The sequence below is a fragment of the Gadus chalcogrammus genome, chromosome 12 (genome assembly GCF_026213295.1).
Source record: "Gadus chalcogrammus isolate NIFS_2021 chromosome 12, NIFS_Gcha_1.0, whole genome shotgun sequence".
In the NCBI taxonomy this organism is placed as follows: domain Eukaryota; kingdom Metazoa; phylum Chordata; class Actinopteri; order Gadiformes; family Gadidae; genus Gadus; species Gadus chalcogrammus.
Window position 1 is genome coordinate 9,064,574 of NC_079423.1, and position 18,589 is coordinate 9,083,162.

At 44.7% G+C, this 18,589-nt stretch overlaps 15 non-coding genes and 2 pseudogenes across 15 annotated transcripts; all 17 read left to right on the forward strand.

Moving 5' to 3' along the window:
* The first annotated feature begins 341 nt into the window (after positions 1-341).
* Positions 342-456, forward strand: LOC130395955 (5S ribosomal RNA; annotated as a pseudogene).
* Positions 457-975: 519 nt separating this feature from the next.
* LOC130401140 (5S ribosomal RNA) lies at positions 976-1,093 on the forward strand. The gene has a single exon (XR_008903598.1). It is a non-coding gene; the product is annotated as a 5S ribosomal RNA (ribosomal RNA).
* A 517-nt stretch (positions 1,094-1,610) lies between these two features.
* On the forward strand, positions 1,611-1,729 carry LOC130397639 (5S ribosomal RNA). The gene has a single exon (XR_008900221.1). It is a non-coding gene; the product is annotated as a 5S ribosomal RNA (ribosomal RNA).
* A 527-nt stretch (positions 1,730-2,256) lies between these two features.
* Positions 2,257-2,375, forward strand: LOC130397641 (5S ribosomal RNA). The gene has a single exon (XR_008900223.1). It is a non-coding gene; the product is annotated as a 5S ribosomal RNA (ribosomal RNA).
* A 519-nt stretch (positions 2,376-2,894) lies between these two features.
* On the forward strand, positions 2,895-3,013 carry LOC130397643 (5S ribosomal RNA). The gene has a single exon (XR_008900224.1). It is a non-coding gene; the product is annotated as a 5S ribosomal RNA (ribosomal RNA).
* Positions 3,014-3,540: 527 nt separating this feature from the next.
* On the forward strand, positions 3,541-3,659 carry LOC130397644 (5S ribosomal RNA). The gene has a single exon (XR_008900225.1). It is a non-coding gene; the product is annotated as a 5S ribosomal RNA (ribosomal RNA).
* A 516-nt stretch (positions 3,660-4,175) lies between these two features.
* Positions 4,176-4,294, forward strand: LOC130400493 (5S ribosomal RNA). Its single transcript, XR_008902976.1, has one exon. It is a non-coding gene; the product is annotated as a 5S ribosomal RNA (ribosomal RNA).
* A 525-nt stretch (positions 4,295-4,819) lies between these two features.
* LOC130397645 (5S ribosomal RNA) lies at positions 4,820-4,938 on the forward strand. The gene has a single exon (XR_008900226.1). It is a non-coding gene; the product is annotated as a 5S ribosomal RNA (ribosomal RNA).
* A 515-nt stretch (positions 4,939-5,453) lies between these two features.
* On the forward strand, positions 5,454-5,572 carry LOC130396642 (5S ribosomal RNA). The gene has a single exon (XR_008899267.1). It is a non-coding gene; the product is annotated as a 5S ribosomal RNA (ribosomal RNA).
* A 526-nt stretch (positions 5,573-6,098) lies between these two features.
* LOC130397646 (5S ribosomal RNA) lies at positions 6,099-6,217 on the forward strand. Its single transcript, XR_008900227.1, has one exon. It is a non-coding gene; the product is annotated as a 5S ribosomal RNA (ribosomal RNA).
* A 529-nt stretch (positions 6,218-6,746) lies between these two features.
* LOC130394226 (5S ribosomal RNA) lies at positions 6,747-6,866 on the forward strand. The gene has a single exon (XR_008897406.1). It is a non-coding gene; the product is annotated as a 5S ribosomal RNA (ribosomal RNA).
* A 527-nt stretch (positions 6,867-7,393) lies between these two features.
* On the forward strand, positions 7,394-7,514 carry LOC130395255 (5S ribosomal RNA). The gene has a single exon (XR_008898333.1). It is a non-coding gene; the product is annotated as a 5S ribosomal RNA (ribosomal RNA).
* Positions 7,515-8,042: 528 nt separating this feature from the next.
* LOC130394645 (5S ribosomal RNA) lies at positions 8,043-8,163 on the forward strand. The gene has a single exon (XR_008897783.1). It is a non-coding gene; the product is annotated as a 5S ribosomal RNA (ribosomal RNA).
* A 1,852-nt stretch (positions 8,164-10,015) lies between these two features.
* LOC130396239 (5S ribosomal RNA) lies at positions 10,016-10,136 on the forward strand (annotated as a pseudogene).
* A 7,040-nt stretch (positions 10,137-17,176) lies between these two features.
* On the forward strand, positions 17,177-17,295 carry LOC130397647 (5S ribosomal RNA). Its single transcript, XR_008900228.1, has one exon. It is a non-coding gene; the product is annotated as a 5S ribosomal RNA (ribosomal RNA).
* A 520-nt stretch (positions 17,296-17,815) lies between these two features.
* LOC130397648 (5S ribosomal RNA) lies at positions 17,816-17,934 on the forward strand. The gene has a single exon (XR_008900229.1). It is a non-coding gene; the product is annotated as a 5S ribosomal RNA (ribosomal RNA).
* A 518-nt stretch (positions 17,935-18,452) lies between these two features.
* LOC130397649 (5S ribosomal RNA) lies at positions 18,453-18,571 on the forward strand. Its single transcript, XR_008900230.1, has one exon. It is a non-coding gene; the product is annotated as a 5S ribosomal RNA (ribosomal RNA).
* The last annotated feature ends 18 nt before the right edge of the window (positions 18,572-18,589 follow it).

Here is an 18,589-nt window from a genome sequence, read left to right on the forward strand (position 1 = left end):
AACGACAGTTGTACATTTCTTAAACTTTCACCAACACAAACACGCACGCTCACTTCAGATCATGGGAGGACGTCAAAAAATCACCACCCATTCTCTGACACTTTAACCGTTAACCTTGGTTCAAACATTTAACATCACACGCACACGCAGTGTATTTCAGATAATTAATGAATTCAGATGTCACAATGATCGTTTACATGGATAAGGAGTCCTACTGAATCAATTACTGCCGTTTATATCTAACTAATGATTGTTTTTGTAAAGTGTAACGTCGAGCCTCAGCAGCTTTCTCACTCCTTATGTGCTACTGTATAAAACCTGGTTTTGCGCCTGCACTAATTGCTTACGGCCATACCACCCTGAACACCCTCTCGTCTGATCTCGGAAGCTAAGCAGGGTCGGGCCTGGTTAGTACTTGGATGGGAGACCGCCTGGGAATACCAGGTGCTGTAAGCTTTTTCTTTTTCAACTCGAGCTCATTGACTCCGTGGCGTACCGTGACCTGATGTTTACTGCCAACCGCTTTGGAGGATTTAAGCAACATACAAAAACTGACAACGTCTCTCAAAACTATTTTTGTGAAACATGAGGACAGTATAGTGATACTGCCAGCAGGGAGCACCAGAGAGCTGAACCGACAGTTGTACATTTCTTAAACTTTCACCAACACAAACACGCACGCTCACTTCAGATCATGGGAGGACGTCAAAAAATCACCACCCATTCTCTGACACTTTAACCGTTAACCTTGGTTCAAACATTTAACATCACACGCACACGCAGTGTATTTCAGATAATTAATGAATTCAGATGTCACAATGATCGTTTACATGGATAAGGAGTCCTACTGAATCAATTACTGCCGTTTATATCTAACTAATGATTGTTTTTGTAAGAGTGTAACGTCGAGCCTCAGCAGCTTTCTCACTCCTTATGTGCTACTGTATAAAACCTGGTTTTGCGCCTGCACTAATTGCTTACGGCCATACCACCCTGAACACGCCCGATCTCGTTGATCTCGGAAGCTAAGCAGGGTCGGGCCTGGTTAGTACTTGGATGGGAGACCGCCTGGGAATACCAGGTGCTGTAAGCTTTTTCTTTTTCAACTCGAGCTCATTGACGCCGTGGCGTACCGTGACCTGATGTTTACTGCCAACCGCTTTGGAGGATTTAAGCAACATACAAAAACTGACAACGTCTCTCAAAACTATTTTTGTGAAACATGAGGACAGTATAGTGATACTGCCAGCAGGGAGCACCAGAGAGCTGAACCGACAGTTGTACATTTCTTAAACTTTCACCAACACAAACACGCACGCTCACTTCAGATCATGGGAGGACGTCAAAAAATCACCACCCATTCTCTGACACTTTAACCGTTAACCTTGGTTCAAACATTTAACATCACACGCACACGCAGTGTATTTCAGATAATTAATGAATTCAGATGTCACAATGATCGTTTACATGGATAAGGAGTCCTACTGAATCAATTACTGCCGTTTATATAACTAATGATTGTTTTTGTAAAAGTGTAACGTCGAGCCTCAGCAGCTTTCTCACTCCTTATGTGCTACTGTATAAAACCTGGTTTTGCGCCTGCACTAATTGCTTACGGCCATACCACCCTGAACACGCCCGATCTCGTCTGATCTCGGAAGCTAAGCAGGGTCGGGCCTGGTTAGTACTTGGATGGGAGACCGCCTGGGAATACCAGGTGCTGTAAGCTTTTCTTTTTCAACTCGAGCTCATTGACTCGTGGCCTACCGTGGCGTACCGTGACCTGATGTTTACTGCCAACCGCTTTGGAGGATTTAAGCAACATACAAAAACTGACAACGTCTCTCAAAACTATTTTTGTGAAACATGAGGACAGTATAGTGATACTGCCAGCAGGGAGCACCAGAGAGCTGAACCGACAGTTGTACATTTCTTAAACTTTCACCAACACAAACACGCACGCTCACTTCAGATCATGGGAGGACGTCAAAAAATCACCACCCATTCTCTGACACTTTAACCGTTAACCTTGGTTCAAACATTTAACATCACACGCACACGCAGTGTATTTCAGATAATTAATGAATTCAGATGTCACAATGATCGTTTACATGGATAAGGAGTCCTACTGAATCAATTACTGCCGTTTATATCTAACTAATGATTGTTTTTGTAAGAGTGTAACGTCGAGCCTCAGCAGCTTTCTCACTCCTTATGTGCTACTGTATAAAACCTGGTTTTGCGCCTGCACTAATTGCTTACGGCCATACCACCCTGAACACGCCCGATCTCGTCTGATCTCGGAAGCTAAGCAGGGTCGGGCCTGGTTAGTACTTGGATGGGAGACCGCCTGGGAATACCAGGTGCTGTAAGCTTTTTCTTTTTCAACTCGAGCTCATTGACTCCGTGGCGTACCGTGACCTGATGTTTACTGCCAACCGCTTTGGAGGATTTAAGCAACATACAAAAACTGACAACGTCTCTCAAAACTATTTTTGTGAAACATGAGGACAGTATAGTGATACTGCCAGCAGGGAGCACCAGAGAGCTGAACCGACAGTTGTACATTTCTTAAACTTTCACCAACACAAACACGCACGCTCACTTCAGATCATGGGAGGACGTCAAAAAATCACCACCCATTCTCTGACACTTTAACCGTTAACCTTGGTTCAAACATTTAACATCACACGCACACGCAGTGTATTTCAGATAATTAATGAATTCAGATGTCACAATGATCGTTTACATGGATAAGGAGTCCTACTGAATCAATTACTGCCGTTTATATCTAACTAATGATTGTTTTTGTAAAAGTGTAACGTCGAGCCTCAGCAGCTTTCTCACTCCTTATGTGCTACTGTATAAAACCTGGTTTTGCGCCTGCACTAATTGCTTACGGCCATACCACCCTGAACACGCCCGATCTCGTCTGATCTCGGAAGCTAAGCAGGGTCGGGCCTGGTTAGTACTTGGATGGGAGACCGCCTGGGAATACCAGGTGCTGTAAGCTTTTCTTTTTCAACTCGAGCTCATTGCCTCCGTGGCCTACCGTGGCGTACCGTGACCTGATGTTTACTGCCAACCGCTTTGGAGGATTTAAGCAACATACAAAAACTGACAACGTCTCTCAAAACTATTTTTGTGAAACATGAGGACAGTATAGTGATACTGCCAGCAGGGAGCACCAGAGAGCTGAACCGACAGTTGTACATTTCTTAAACTTTCACCAACACAAACACGCACGCTCACTTCAGATCATGGGAGGACGTCAAAAAATCACCACCCATTCTCTGACACTTTAACCGTTAACCTTGGTTCAAACATTTAACATCACACGCACACGCAGTGTATTTCAGATAATTAATGAATTCAGATGTCACAATGATCGTTTACATGGATAAGGAGTCCTACTGAATCAATTACTGCCGTTTATATCTAACTAATGATTGTTTTTGTAAAGTGTAACGTCGAGCCTCAGCAGCTTTCTCACTCCTTATGTGCTACTGTATAAAACCTGGTTTTGCGCCTGCACTAATTGCTTACGGCCATACCACCCTGAACACGCCCGATCTCGTCTGATCTCGGAAGCTAAGCAGGGTCGGGCCTGGTTAGTACTTGGATGGGAGACCGCCTGGGAATACCAGGTGCTGTAAGCTTTTCTTTTTCAACTCGAGCTCATTGCCTCCGTGGCGTACCGTGACCTGATGTTTACTGCCAACCGCTTTGGAGGATTTAAGCAACATACAAAAACTGACAACGTCTCTCAAAACTCTTTTTGTGAAACATGAGGACAGTATAGTGATACTGCCAGCAGGGAGCACCAGAGAGCTGAACGACAGTTGTACATTTCTTAAACTTTCAACACAACAAACACGCACGCTCACTTCAGATCATGGGAGGACGTCAAAAAATCACCACCCATTCTCTGACACTTTAACCGTTAACCTTGGTTCAAACATTTAACATCACACGCACACGCAGTGTATTTCAGATAATTAATGAATTCAGATGTCACAATGATCGTTTACATGGATAAGGAGTCCTACTGAATCAATTACTGCCGTTTATATCTAACTAATGATTGTTTTTGTAAAGTGTAACGTCGAGCCTCAGCAGCTTTCTCACTCCTTATGTGCTACTGTATAAAACCTGGTTTTGCGCCTGCACTAATTGCTTACGGCCATACCACCCTGAACACGCCCGATCTCGTCTGATCTCGGAAGCTAAGCAGGGTCGGGCCTGGTTAGTACTTGGATGGGAGACCGCCTGGGAATACCAGGTGCTGTAATTTCTTTTTCAACTCGAGCTCATTGCCTCCGTGGCCTACCGTGGCGTACCGTGACCTGATGTTTACTGCCAACCGCTTTGGAGGATTTAAGCAACATACAAAAACTGACAACGTCTCTCAAAACTATTTTTGTGAAACATGAGGACAGTATAGTGATACTGCCAGCAGGGAGCACCAGAGAGCTGAACCGACAGTTGTACATTTCTTAAACTTTCACCAACACAAACACGCACGCTCACTTCAGATCATGGGAGGACGTCAAAAAATCACCACCCATTCTCTGACACTTTAACCGTTAACCTTGGTTCAAACATTTAACATCACACGCACACGCAGTGTATTTCAGATAATTAATGAATTCAGATGTCACAATGATCGTTTACATGGATAAGGAGTCCTACTGAATCAATTACTGCCGTTTATATCTAACTAATGATTGTTTTTGTAAAAGTGTAACGTCGAGCCTCAGCAGCTTTCTCACTCCTTATGTGCTACTGTATAAAACCTGGTTTTGCGCCTGCACTAATTGCTTACGGCCATACCACCCTGAACACGCCCGATCTCGTCTGATCTCGGAAGCTAAGCAGGGTCGGGCCTGGTTAGTACTTGGATGGGAGACCGCCTGGGAATACCAGGTGCTGTAAGCTTTTTCTTTTTCAACTCGAGCTCATTGCCTCCGTGGGTACCGTGACCTGATTTCTGCCAACCGCTTTGGAGGATTTAAGCAACATACAAAAACTGACAACGTCTCTCAAAACTCTTTTTGTGAAACATGAGGACAGTATAGTGATACTGCCAGCAGGGAGCACCAGAGAGCTGAACCGACAGTTGTACATTTCTTAAACTTTCACCAACACAAACACGCACGCTCACTTCAGATCATGGGAGGACGTCAAAAAATCACCACCCATTCTCTGACACTTTAACCGTTAACCTTGGTTCAAACATTTAACATCACACGCACACGCAGTGTATTTCAGATAATTAATGAATTCAGATGTCACAATGATCGTTTACATGGATAAGGAGTCCTACTGAATCAATTACTGCCGTTTATATCTAACTAATGATTGTTTTTGTAAAAGTGTAACGTCGAGCCTCAGCAGCTTTCTCACTCCTTATGTGCTACTGTATAAAACCTGGTTTTGCGCCTGCACTAATTGCTTACGGCCATACCACCCTGAACACACCCGATCTCGTCTGATCTCGGAAGCTAAGCAGGGTCGGGCCTGGTTAGTACTTGGATGGGAGACCGCCTGGGAATACCAGGTGCTGTAAGCTTTTTCTTTTTCAACTCGAGCTCATTGACTCCGTGGCCTACCGTGGCGTACCGTGACCTGATGTTTACTGCCAACCGCTTTGGAGGATTTAAGCAACATACAAAAACTGACAACGTCTCTCAAAACTATTTTTGTGAAACATGAGGACAGTATAGTGATACTGCCAGCAGGGAGCACCAGAGAGCTGAACCGACAGTTGTACATTTCTTAAACTTTCAACACAAACACGCACGCTCACTTCAGATCATGGGAGGACGTCAAAAAATCACCACCCATTCTCTGACACTTTAACCGTTAACCTTGGTTCAAACATTTAACATCACACGCACACGCAGTGTATTTCAGATAATTAATGAATTCAGATGTCACAATGATCGTTTACATGGATAAGGAGTCCTACTGAATCAATTACTGCCGTTTATATCTAACTAATGATTGTTTTTGTAAAAGTGTAACGTCGAGCCTCAGCAGCTTTCTCACTCCTTATGTGCTACTGTATAAAACCTGGTTTTGCGCCTGCACTAATTGCTTACGGCCATACCACCCTGAACACGCCCGATCTCGTCTGATCTCGGAAGCTAAGCAGGGTCGGGCCTGGTTAGTACTTGGATGGGAGACCGCCTGGGAATACCAGGTGCTGTAAGCTTTTTCTTTTTCAACTCGAGCTCATTGACTCCGTGGCCTACCGTGGCGTACCGTGACCTGATGTTTACTGCCAACCGCTTTGGAGGATTTAAGCAACATACAAAAACTGACAACGTCTCTCAAAACTATTTTTGTGAAACATGAGGACAGTATAGTGATACTGCCAGCAGGGAGCACCAGAGAGCTGAACCGACAGTTGTACATTTCTTAAACTTTCACCAACACAAACACGCACGCTCACTTCAGATCATGGGAGGACGTCAAAAAATCACCACCCATTCTCTGACACTTTAACCGTTAACCTTGGTTCAAACATTTAACATCACACGCACACGCAGTGTATTTCAGATAATTAATGAATTCAGATGTCACAATGATCGTTTACATGGATAAGGAGTCCTACTGAATCAATTACTGCCGTTTATATCTAACTAATGATTGTTTTTGTAAAAGTGTAACGTCGAGCCTCAGCAGCTTTCTCACTCCTTATGTGCTACTGTATAAAACCTGGTTTTGCGCCTACACTAATTGTTTACGGCCATACCACCCTGAACACGCCCGATCTCGTCTGATCTCGGAAGCTAAGCAGGGTCGGGCCTGGTTAGTACTTGGATGGGAGACCGCCTTGGGAATACCAGGTGCTGTAAGCTTTTTCTTTTTCAACTCGAGCTCATTAGACTCCGTGGCCTACGTGGCGTACCGTGACCTGAATGTTTACTGCCAACCGCTTTGGAGGATTTAAGCAACATACAAAAAACTGACAACGTCTCTCAAAACTATTTTTGTGAAACATGAGGACAGTATAGTGATACTGCCAGCAGGAGCACCAGAGAGCTGAACCGACAGTTGTACATTTCTTAAACTTTCAACCAACACAAACACGCACTCTCACTTCAGATCATGGGAGGACTCAAAAAATCACCACCCATTCTCTGACACTTTAACCGTTAACCTTGGTTCAAAAACATTTAACAATCACACGCACACGCAGTGTTTCAGATAATTAATGAATTCAGATGTCACAATGATCGTTTACATGGATAGGAGTCCTACTGAATCAATTACTGCCGTTTATATCTAACTAATGATTGTTTTTGTAAAGTGTAACGTCGAGCCTCAGCAGCTTTCTCACTCCTTATGTGCTACTGTATAAACCTGGTTTGCGCCTGCACTAATTGCTTACGGCCATACCACCCTGAAACACGCCCGATCTCGTGTGAATCTCGGAAGCTAAGCAGGGTCGGGCCTGGTTAGTACTTGGATGGGAGACCGCCTGGGAATACCAGGTGCTGTAAGCTTTTTCTTTTTCAACTCGAGCTCATTGACTCCGTGGCCTACCGTGGCGTACCGTGACCTGATGTTACTGCCAACCGCTTTGGAGGATTTAAGCAACATACAAAACTGACAACGTCTCTCAAAACTATTTTTGTGAAACATGAGGACAGTATCGTGATACTGCCAGCAGGGAGCACCAGAGAGCTGAACCGACAGTTGTACATTTCTTAAACTTTCACCAACACCAACACGCACGCTCACTTCAGATCATGGGAGGACGTCAAAAAATCACCACCATTCTCTGACACTTTAACCGTTAACCTTGGTCAAACATTTAACATCACACGCGACAACGCAGTGTATTTCAGATAATTAATGAATTCAGATGTCACAATGATCGTTTACATGGATAAGGAGTCCTACTGAATCAATTACTGCCGTTTATATCTAACTAATGATTGTTTTTGTAAGAGTGTAACGTCGAGCCTCAGCAGCTTTCTCACCTCCTTATGTGCTACTGTATAAAACCTGGTTTTGCGCCTGCACTAATTGCTTACGGCCATACCACCCTGAAACACGCCCGATCTCGTCTGATCTCGGAAAGCTAAGCAGGGTCGGGCCTGGTTAGTACTTGGATGGGAGACCGCCTGGGAATACCAGGTGCTGTAAGCTTTTCTTTTTCAACTCGAGCTCATTGACTCCGTGGCCTACCGTGGCGTACCGTGACCTGATGTTTACTGCCAACCGCTTTGGAGGATTTAAGCAACATACAAAAACTGACAACGTCTCTCAAAACTATTTTTGTGAAACATGAGGAACAGTATAGTGATACTGCCAGCAGGGAGCACCAGAGAGCTGAACCGACAGTTGGTACATTTCTTAAACTTTCACCAACACAAACACGCACGCTCACTTCAGATTCCATGGGAGTGGACGTCACAAATCACCACCCATTCTCTGACACTTTAACACGTAAACCTGGTTCAAACATTTAACATCACCCGCACACAGCAGTGTATTTCAGATAATTATGAAATTCAGATGTCACAATGATCGTTTACATGGATAAGGAGTCCTACTGAATCAATACTGCCGTTTATTATCTAACTAATGATTGTTTTTGTAAAAGTGTAAGGTCGAGCCTCAGCAGCTTTCTCACTCCTTATGTGCTACTGGTCTAAACCTGGTTTTGCGCCTGCACTAATTGGTTTTCGGCCATACCACCTGAACACAGCCCGATCTCGTCTGATCTCGGAGCTAAGCAGGGTCGGCACCTCCTGGTTAGTACTTGGATTGGAGACCGGCCTGGGGAATACCGGTGCTGTAAGCTATTTTTCTTTTTCAACTCGAGCTCATTTGCCTCCGGGCCTAACCGTGGCGTACCGTGACCTGATGTTTACTCTGCCAACCGCTTTGGTAGGCTTTAAGCAACATACAAAAACTGACAACGTCTCTCAAAACTATTTTCTTGTGAAACATGAGGACCAGTATAGTGATACTGCCAGAAGGGAGCACCAGAGAGCTGGAACCGACAGTTGTACATTTCGTAAAACTTTCACCAACACAAACACGCCACGCTCACTTCAGATCATGGGAGGACGTCAAAAATCACCACCCATCTCTGACACTTTAACCGTTAAACTTGTTCAAACATTTAACATCACACGCACACGCCAGTGTATTCAGATCTTTAATGAATTCAGATGTCACAATGATCGTTTACATGGATAAGGAGTCCTACTGAATCAATTACTGCCGTTTATATCCTAACTAATGAATTGTTTTTGTAAGAGTGTAACGTCGAGCCTCAGCAGCTTTCCTCCCTCCTTATGTGCTACTGTCTAAACCCTGGTTTTGGCGCCTGCACTAATTTGCTTACGGCCATACCAACCTGAACACGCCCCGATCTCGTCTGATCTCGTGTGAAATAAGCAGGGTCGGGCCTTGTTTAGTACTTTGGTGGGAGACGCCTGGGAATACCAGGTAGCTGTAAGCTTTTTCTTTTCAACTCGAGCTTCATTGACTCCGTGGCGTACCGTGACCTGATGTTTACTGCCAACCGCTTTGGAGGATTTAAGCAACCATACAAAAACTGACAACCGTCCTCTCAAAACTATTTTTGTGAAACATTGAGGACAGTATAGTGATACTGCCAGCAGGGAGCACCATGAGAGCTGAACCGACAGTTTGTAGAATTTCTAAACTTTCACCAACACAAACACGCACGCTCCCTTCAGATCATGGGAGGACGTCAAAAAATCACCACCCCTTCTCTGACACTTTATAACCGTTGAACTTGGTTCAAACATTTAACATCACACTCACAGCACTCAGTTATTTCAGATAATTAATGAATTCAGATGTCACAATGATCGTTTACATGGATAAGGAGTCCTCCTGACTCAATTACTGCCGTTATATCTAACTAATGATTGTTTTGTAAAAGTGTAACGTTCGAGCCTCAGCAGCTTTCTCACTCCTTATTTGCTACTGTAGAAAACCTGGTTTGCGCCTGCCCTAATTTGCTTACGGCCATACACCCTGAACACGCCCGATCTCGTTCTGATCTCGGTAGCTAAGCAGGGTCCGGGCCTGGTAGTACTTGGATGGGAGACCCGCCTGGGAAATACCAGGTGCTGTAAACTTTTTCTTTTTCAACATCGGCTCATTGCCTCCGTGGCCTACCGTGGCGTACCGTGACCTGATGTTTACTGCCAACCGCTTGTGGAGGATTTAAGGCAACATACAAACTGACAACGTCTCTCCAAACTAAACTATTTTTGTGAAACATGAGGACAGTATAGTGATACTGTCAGCAGGGAGCACCAGAGAGCTGAAACCGACAGTTGTACATTTCTTAACTTTCACCAACAACAAACAACGGGCACGCTCACTTCAGAATTCATGGGAGAACGTCAAAGAAATCACCACCCCCTTTCCTCTGACACTTAACCGTTAACCTTGTGTTCAAACATTTAACCTCACACCACGACGCAGTGTATTTCAGATAATAATGAATTCCGATGTCACAATATCGTTTTACCATGGAGAAGAGTCCTACTGAATCAATACTGCCAGTTTATATCTAAACTCTGATTGGTTTTTTGTAAGAGGGTAACGGCGAGCCCAGCAGCTTACTCACTCCTTATGTGGCGACTGTATAAAACCTGGTTTTGCGCCTGTACATTGCTTACGGCCATAACCACCCTGACACGCCCCATTGAGGAAGTGATACGCTCATTGAGGAAGTGTTTGGGTGTGCTTGAGTGGTGAGAGAGGACGGTGTTGGAGCGAGGATTCGTTTTGGTGGTAAATCAAGTATTTTAGATATTTTTTTGGTTAGTTTTTCGTCCGTCTTTATTTCCCCCTCAGCTTGCTGTTTGGGGGGTATTAGTATCTTTAGTTCGGTTTTTTCCGATGTCTCACGCTTGGTTCGGAAACTCGAATGGAGGACGGCATGGAACGGAACACGGCTCCTGCTGCGGTGGCACGGATGGTTGTTGTGTGGCGAAGATGGATCATCGGAGTGACGTTTACTAGGCGGGAGACCGGTGACTGCGGACTGAGAGCAACAAGAGAGAAGAGGGACAAGGTTGCGGATGGTGGCCCGAGCTACAGCAGGGAGTTGTCTGTGGCTGTGGAGCTTGTGGGAGAGGAGAAAATCCCGATGATTGAGATGCTAAGGGCGATGCAGAGTGTATGTGATTGGTCTTGGATGTCGTACCTCTTATTGAACCAATATGAAGTAACGATGAATCACCCAACGGGAAGAGGCGATTGTTGGATTGTTTTAGGATAAGGGGGACCAGCGTCGTCGCAAAAGACTTGACTCTGCAGATGAGATGGTGGTGTCCTTTATGAGTCTACCAGTGTACATTACGGATGAGGAGATTCTGAAGAAGCGTGCGGACTGGGGTGTGGAGGCAGTTTCGCCGATTGCAAGGAGGAAGTGGCCTGGGATGACCATATGTTGAGGGTACACGGTTTGTTAAGGTGAAGTTTAACAAGGAAGTACGGTCCTTGCCTTGGTCCACACGTTTTGACACTGAAAAGGGTGCTGATATTTCCGTGTCATCCATGACAGACAATTAAAGGTGTGTAAGATTGTGCATCCAGCCTGGACATATAGTGAGGGACTGTCCTGACTTCCTCTGTCGGAAGTGCGGGAAGCCAGGGGCACTATGCAAGGGAGTGTGTGGCGGTGATTAAATGCAGAGAGTGTGGTAATAGAAAGGAAAATTTGTGTGTGTAAGGAGGAGCAGGTGGGAGGGGGTGCCCTCTCAGTTGACCAGACTCAAGGGCTGTATCGTTGGAGAGTGAGGGAAGTGGAGGGGAAGAGAGTGCGGAAGAGGAGATGGAGCACGGGGAGCTGTCTGACGGGGAGACAGTCTTGGACAGTCAGCTACAGGTTGAGCTGAAGGACCCGGGTGTGGGGGGCACGGGGTTGCCCGGGGGGCAAAGTCTCAAGTAGAGCTTTCCTCTCTACCGGCATCTGGGCACCCTACACCAGCGGAGGGCATAGCCCAAGGTGCCGCGGGGGTCTGGACAGTTGGGGAACGAGGCGGGAACATGGCACGGGGGCTAGCCTGGAAGTTGATTGGTTGTGTCAATGGCCCCGGCATCAGGGGGAGATGGGGGCACAGGGATGGGGGGGGGGCAGGAGCTCTCAAGCGGGGCTCCTCTCTTTACAGGCGGCCCGGGTGGCCTACAGTAGAGGAAGATGCAGCCTGGGGGTCTTGTGCTGTGACTATTGAGGGATACAGCCGACGCGTCTCATTGGCGTGGTATGGCGGCCTATAATTCCCCCCCCCACACTGGCTGATGGAAGGGAGAGGGAGAATAAGTCTGGGAATGAGGCGTTGGTGTTTGTAGGGAGAGGGCGCCCAGGGTCAGACGCAGGAGAGGGTTTGATTCCGATGAGGAACAGAGGAACTTGAAAAAGAAAGGGGTACGTAAAAAAAAAATGATTTTAACAGTAATACCCACTTCTGTGTCTTTTTGATTTCAATGGTCACACTCACATCAATTAACATCAACGGTCTTAACAATATGGCGAAGTTTGATGAGGTGTTAATCAATTTTAAATCCGATATTTTAGTGCTGCAGGAAACAAACTGGACACAGGCTAAAATGCAAGAAATCAAGGAGAAATGGAGGGGACTGTTATTCGTCAACTGTGGGACGGCAAGATCGTGTGGTGTGGCAATACTTGTAAAGGAGGATAGTGGTTGGGAATGTGAAGGAGGTTCTGAATGATGGGAAGGGGAGGGTGATTGGAATCGATTTTGATGTTAATAATGTAACGTATAGACTAATTAATGTATACGCACATAACAGAGAAGTGGAAAAAAGGCTATTTTTTATCTCTCTGGTTTGCTCTGCCTAGGAATTGTGTTCTCGTGGGAGATTTTAATGTGTTTTGTAGCAAAGCTGGATGTTTATAGGAGAGATAGTTTTAGACCGGATTCGGCCGGAAGGCTTTGTTCAAATGATTGAGGATGGGGGTTTGGTCGATGTGTGGAGGGTTAGAAAATGCTGCCAAGAGGGAATTTTCTAGGAGGCAGATAGTGAACGGAGTGCTAAAGCAAAGTAGGATCGATTTATGTTTAGCACGACATGGACATCGCTGATACTTTGAGCAGTGTACAGTATAAATTCACTGGTTATAGTGATCATGCAGCCAATAATCTTTCAGATGGGTGACAGAAGTAGAGGGACAGGGGGGGGAGTTTGGTGTTTGAATACAAGTGTGTTGGAAGAGAGCGAGTATATTGAGATGGTGGGAGGGTGTGTTAAGGAGCAATGAATTGTGTGGGTATGATGCAGACGTGTGTGAGTGGTGGGAATGTGTGAAGATAAAGGTGAAAATGTTGAGCATCAATTATTGTAAAAAGCGGAGTCAAGTAAAGAGGAGGACGGAATGTGTATTGAGAGAGCGAATGGCTGAGGAATTGAGGAGGTTAGATGACGATGTGAATAGGGACTTAGCTGACTACATAGGCATTAAAGGGGAATTAGAATCTTATGAAAGGGAGAGGTGTAAAGGAGCAATAGTTAGGAATCGGGGCGCAGTATGCGGTAGATGGGGAGAAATGTACGTCTTTCTTTTTGGGGCTGGAAAAACGGAAACAGGGTAGAACATACATAGCTCAGATAGAGGATGAGAGAGGGGAAGTGGTACATGATTTTGTGGGGGTGTTGGAGAGAGTGCAGGGGTTTTACAGTGATTTATTTAGCAAAGGCTATGTAGATAAGGATAGTGTGGACAAGGTATTAGAACGGTTGAGCATGTGTTATCGGATAGTGATAGGGAAGTATGTGAGTGTGAGTTAGGAGAATCGGAGGTGATGGCGGCCGTCAGCAGCCTGTCCAATAACAAAAGTCCTGGCTCTGATGGATTGCCGGCAGAGTTTTACAAGTGCTTGAGTGAGTTGTTATGTCCGATTTTATTAAAGGTATATAGGGAAATGGAAAGGTTAGGGATGGTTAGCAAGTCGATGTCGACGGGGTTAATAGCGGTACTCTACAAGAATAAGGGTAGTAAATTGCAGTTAGGGAACTACAGAGGGTTAAGTCTGTTGAACACTGACTATAAGGTACTGGCCAAAACTTTAGCTAATCGGATTAAGTCGGTAGTAGGGACCATAGTTTCATCAACCCAAACTTACAGTATTCCAGGGAGAGATATAGCGGACACGATAGGGTTAGTTAGGGATGTAGTGAGGCATATGAAAGAAGAGGGAGGTGTAGTATTGAGTGTAGATTTTAACAAAGCTTTTGATAGGGTAGAACATGAGTTTATGTTTAGGGCGCTAGAGAGATTTGGTTTTGGGGATAGGTTAGTGAAGTGGATTCGATTATTGTATAGTAATGCAAAGAGTAGGGTCAAGTGTAACGGGGTATTGACGGATAGTTTTAGATTAGAGAGGTCAGTTAGGCAGGGTTGTCCGTTATCTGCATTATTGTACAGTATAACGGCTGAACCATTAGCCACCATGCTAAAAAAGGATCAGCACATACAAGGCATCAACATCCCGGGAGGAGGTAGGAGTTAATCCATCAATACGCAGATGACACAAGCATTACAGTTAGGAATTTGGCCAGTGTGAAAAGGGTAATTGAGTTATTGGGAATATATGGGAGTGCATCGGGGGCAAAGATTAACCTGGAAAAGTCAGAGATCCTTTGTGTAGGGGCAGTGGATATGAGCGAGTGTGACATTCCGCTGACTGTTTCTAAGGGGATGATAAAGGTATTAGGTGTGAATGTGGGTGTGGATGAAAATGAGGCAAGGGATGTCACGTGGACAGGGGTTCTGAATAAAGTGAAGCAGAATTTGAATTTATGGAAGATGAGGAAGTTGAGACTGAGGGGTAAGGTGATTGTGGTGAATTGCTTGATGATGTCACGGGTGAATCATGTGCTGAGCACCCTGGATCTACCATTGAGGGTAGTAAAGGAGTTGAATGGGGCTGTTAACAATTTTTTGTGGGATGGGAAACCGGCCAAAATTGCGCATAAGGTCTTGACGAATGGGTATGAGGATGGAGGACTGAAATTGATAGATGTGGAGGTGAAGAAAAGGGCGTTACGAGTGAAAACAATTAAGAAATATTTATTTGGAAAGGAGGAGTATTGTTGGATGGGTTTTTTTGAGGACTATTTGCACAGGTATGGTGGTTGTGGTGTGAATGGTCTTTTTATGATGTTTAATAAGCCGAGGTGTCAAGGGATGTCGTATTTCTATCGAGAGGTTTTTGAGGCATGGGGGAAATATTTGGAGTACGTGAAGTATGAGTGTGTGGACAGAGCCGAGGTTCTGAATCAGCCAATCTTTCAGAACCCAAAAATACTTCACAATAACAGAATACTGGTCAGTAAACATTTTGAGAAAGCCGGTATTAAACAGGTCAAGCATTTAATGTTGGAGGGGGGTAACGTTTTTAAGGCGGAACAGGTGATCATAAGGGATGTAAGGAGGTTTAATAGAGATGTGAGGGGGGCTGTGGTTGTTGGGATGTATAGGAGAGTAAAGGGAAGTATTGGTACAGGGTGGATGACACTACTGTTAGGACAGGGAGGGATAGGCGAGGAGAACACGATGGTCGAGTTGGGGGTGGAGAGGGGAGGTAAGAGAGTTAAGTTTGAGGATGTTAGTACAAAAAGTGTGTATATGGATTTGATGGGCGGTGGGATGAAGAGGCCAGCGTCAGAGAAGGTGTGGGGAAAGGCTTTTGAGGGGTTTGACGTGAAGAAAATGTGGGGCAACTTGAATGTGAAGTATAACTCTATTGAATGTGAGCACAATGATTTTAAGATCAGGCACAATAGGGTTTTCACGAATGTTGTTTTGCACCAAATTGATAGTACTGTGGGTAGAGTGTGCAATGTTTGTAAAGAGGTGGATGAGACCTTTGATCATTATTTCATTGAATGTTCAATGTTGTTTGTTTTTTTTGAGAAGGTTAAGGATTTGCTGAGTGTACACTGTGGGATCAAGGTTGGGAAGGATGTTGAATGGAAGAAACTGTTGTTGTTTGGTGTGGTTGGAAAGGTGAAAGATGTGAATGTAAATTTGGTGAATTTCATGTTGAGCACAGTCCGTCATGCAATTGTATGCAGGAGGAACGTTGCGCAATATGAGGAGAGGGTGATACCGGTATGGGAGTGGTTTGTGGCAACTTTTAAAAAGAATGTGAGGTTGGTCCACACGCTTAGGAGGGAGGATTTTCACAAGTATTTTGTTAGGAACAGCACTTTAGTCATGTTAACGGAATCAGGGACGTTAGGATTTAGTGTGTAGTGTGGGCATTGTTTTTCCTGCTTGTTAAGACCTGGCGGACCACTCCGAGGCAAATATTTGTTGTGTATGATTAGGGTTAACCTCTCTATGTGATTGTTGCGTACATTTGTGATTATCAACTATCTGTATGTCTTCTGTATGTCATACTGTAACCAAACGGTAACCAAACGGTTATGACCGTAAAAGATTGTAAATTACTGTAAATACGGAATTTTAATTGTAAACTATATTTTTTGATAATAAAAAAAAAAGAAAAAAAAAAAAAAACACGCCCGATCTCGTCTGATCTCGGAAGCTAAGCAGGGTCGGGCCTGGTTAGTACTTGGATGGGAGACCGCCTGGGAATACCAGGTGCTGTAAGCTTTTTCTTTTTCAACTCGAGCTCATTGACTCCGTGGCGTACCGTGACCTGATGTTTACTGCCAACCGCTTTGGAGGATTTAAGCAACATACAAAAACTGACAACGTCTCTCAAAACTATTTTTGTGAAACATGAGGACAGTATAGTGATACTGCCAGCAGGGAGCACCAGAGAGCTGAACCGACAGTTGTACATTTCTTAAACTTTCACCAACACAAACACGCACGCTCACTTCAGATCATGGGAGGACGTCAAAAAATCACCACCCATTCTCTGACACTTTAACCGTTAACCTTGGTTCAAACATTTAACATCACACGCACACGCAGTGTATTTCAGATAATTAATGAATTCAGATGTCACAATGATCGTTTACATGGATAAGGAGTCCTACTGAATCAATTACTGCCGTTTATATCTAACTAATGATTGTTTTTGTAAAAGTGTAACGTCGAGCCTCAGCAGCTTTCTCACTCCTTATGTGCTACTGTATAAAACCTGGTTTTGCGCCTGCACTAATTGCTTACGGCCATACCACCCTGAACACGCCCGATCTCGTCTGATCTCGGAAGCTAAGCAGGGTCGGGCCTGGTTAGTACTTGGATGGGAGACCGCCTGGGAATACCAGGTGCTGTAAGCTTTTTCTTTTTCAACTCGAGCTCATTGACTCCGTGGCGTACCGTGACCTGATGTTTACTGCCAACCGCTTTGGAGGATTTAAGCAACATACAAAAACTGACAACGTCTCTCAAAACTATTTTTGTGAAACATGAGGACAGTATAGTGATACTGCCAGCAGGGAGCACCAGAGAGCTGAACCGACAGTTGTACATTTCTTAAACTTTCACCAACACAAACACGCACGCTCACTTCAGATCATGGGAGGACGTCAAAAAATCACCACCCATTCTCTGACACTTTAACCGTTAACCTTGGTTCAAACATTTAACATCACACGCACACGCAGTGTATTTCAGATAATTAATGAATTCAGATGTCACAATGATCGGTTTACATGGATAAGGAGTCCTACTGAATCAATTACTGCCGTTTATATCTAACTAATGATTGTTTTTGTAAGAGTGTAACGTCGAGCCTCAGCAGCTTTCTCACTCCTTATGTGCTACTGTATAAAACCTGGTTTTGCGCCTGCACTAATTGCTTACGGCCATACCACCCTGAACACGCCCGATCTCGTCTGATCTCGGAAGCTAAGCAGGGTCGGGCCTGGTTAGTACTTGGATGGGAGACCGCCTGGGAATACCAGGTGCTGTAAGCTTTTTCTTTTTCAACTCGAGCTCATTGACTCCGTGGCGTACCGTGACCTGATGTTTACTGCCAACCGCTTTGGAGGATTTAAGCAACATACAAAAACTGACAACGTCTCTCAAAACTATTTTTGTGAAACATGAGGACAGTATAGTGATACTGCCAGCAGGGAGCACCAGAGAGCTGAACCGACAGTTGTACATTTCTTAAACTTTCACCAACACAAACACGCACGCTCACTTCAGATCATGGGAGGACGTCAAAAAATCACCACCCATTCTCTGACACTTTAACCGTTAACCTTGGTTCAAACATTTAACATCACACGCACACGCAGTGTATTTCAGATAATTAATGAATTCAGATGTCACAATGATCGTTTACATGGATAAGGAGTCCTACTGAATCAATTACTGCCGTTTATATCTAACTAATGATTGTTTTTGTAAAGTGTAACGTCGAGCCTCAGCAGCTTTCTCACTCCTTATGTGCTACTGTATAAAACCTGGTTTTGCGCCTGCACTAATTGCTTACGGCCATACCACCCTGAACACGCCCGATCTCGTCTGATCTCGGAAGCTAAGCAGGGTCGGGCCTGGTTAGTACTTGGATGGGAGACCGCCTGGGAATACCAGGTGCTGTAAGCTTTTTCTTTTTCAACTCGA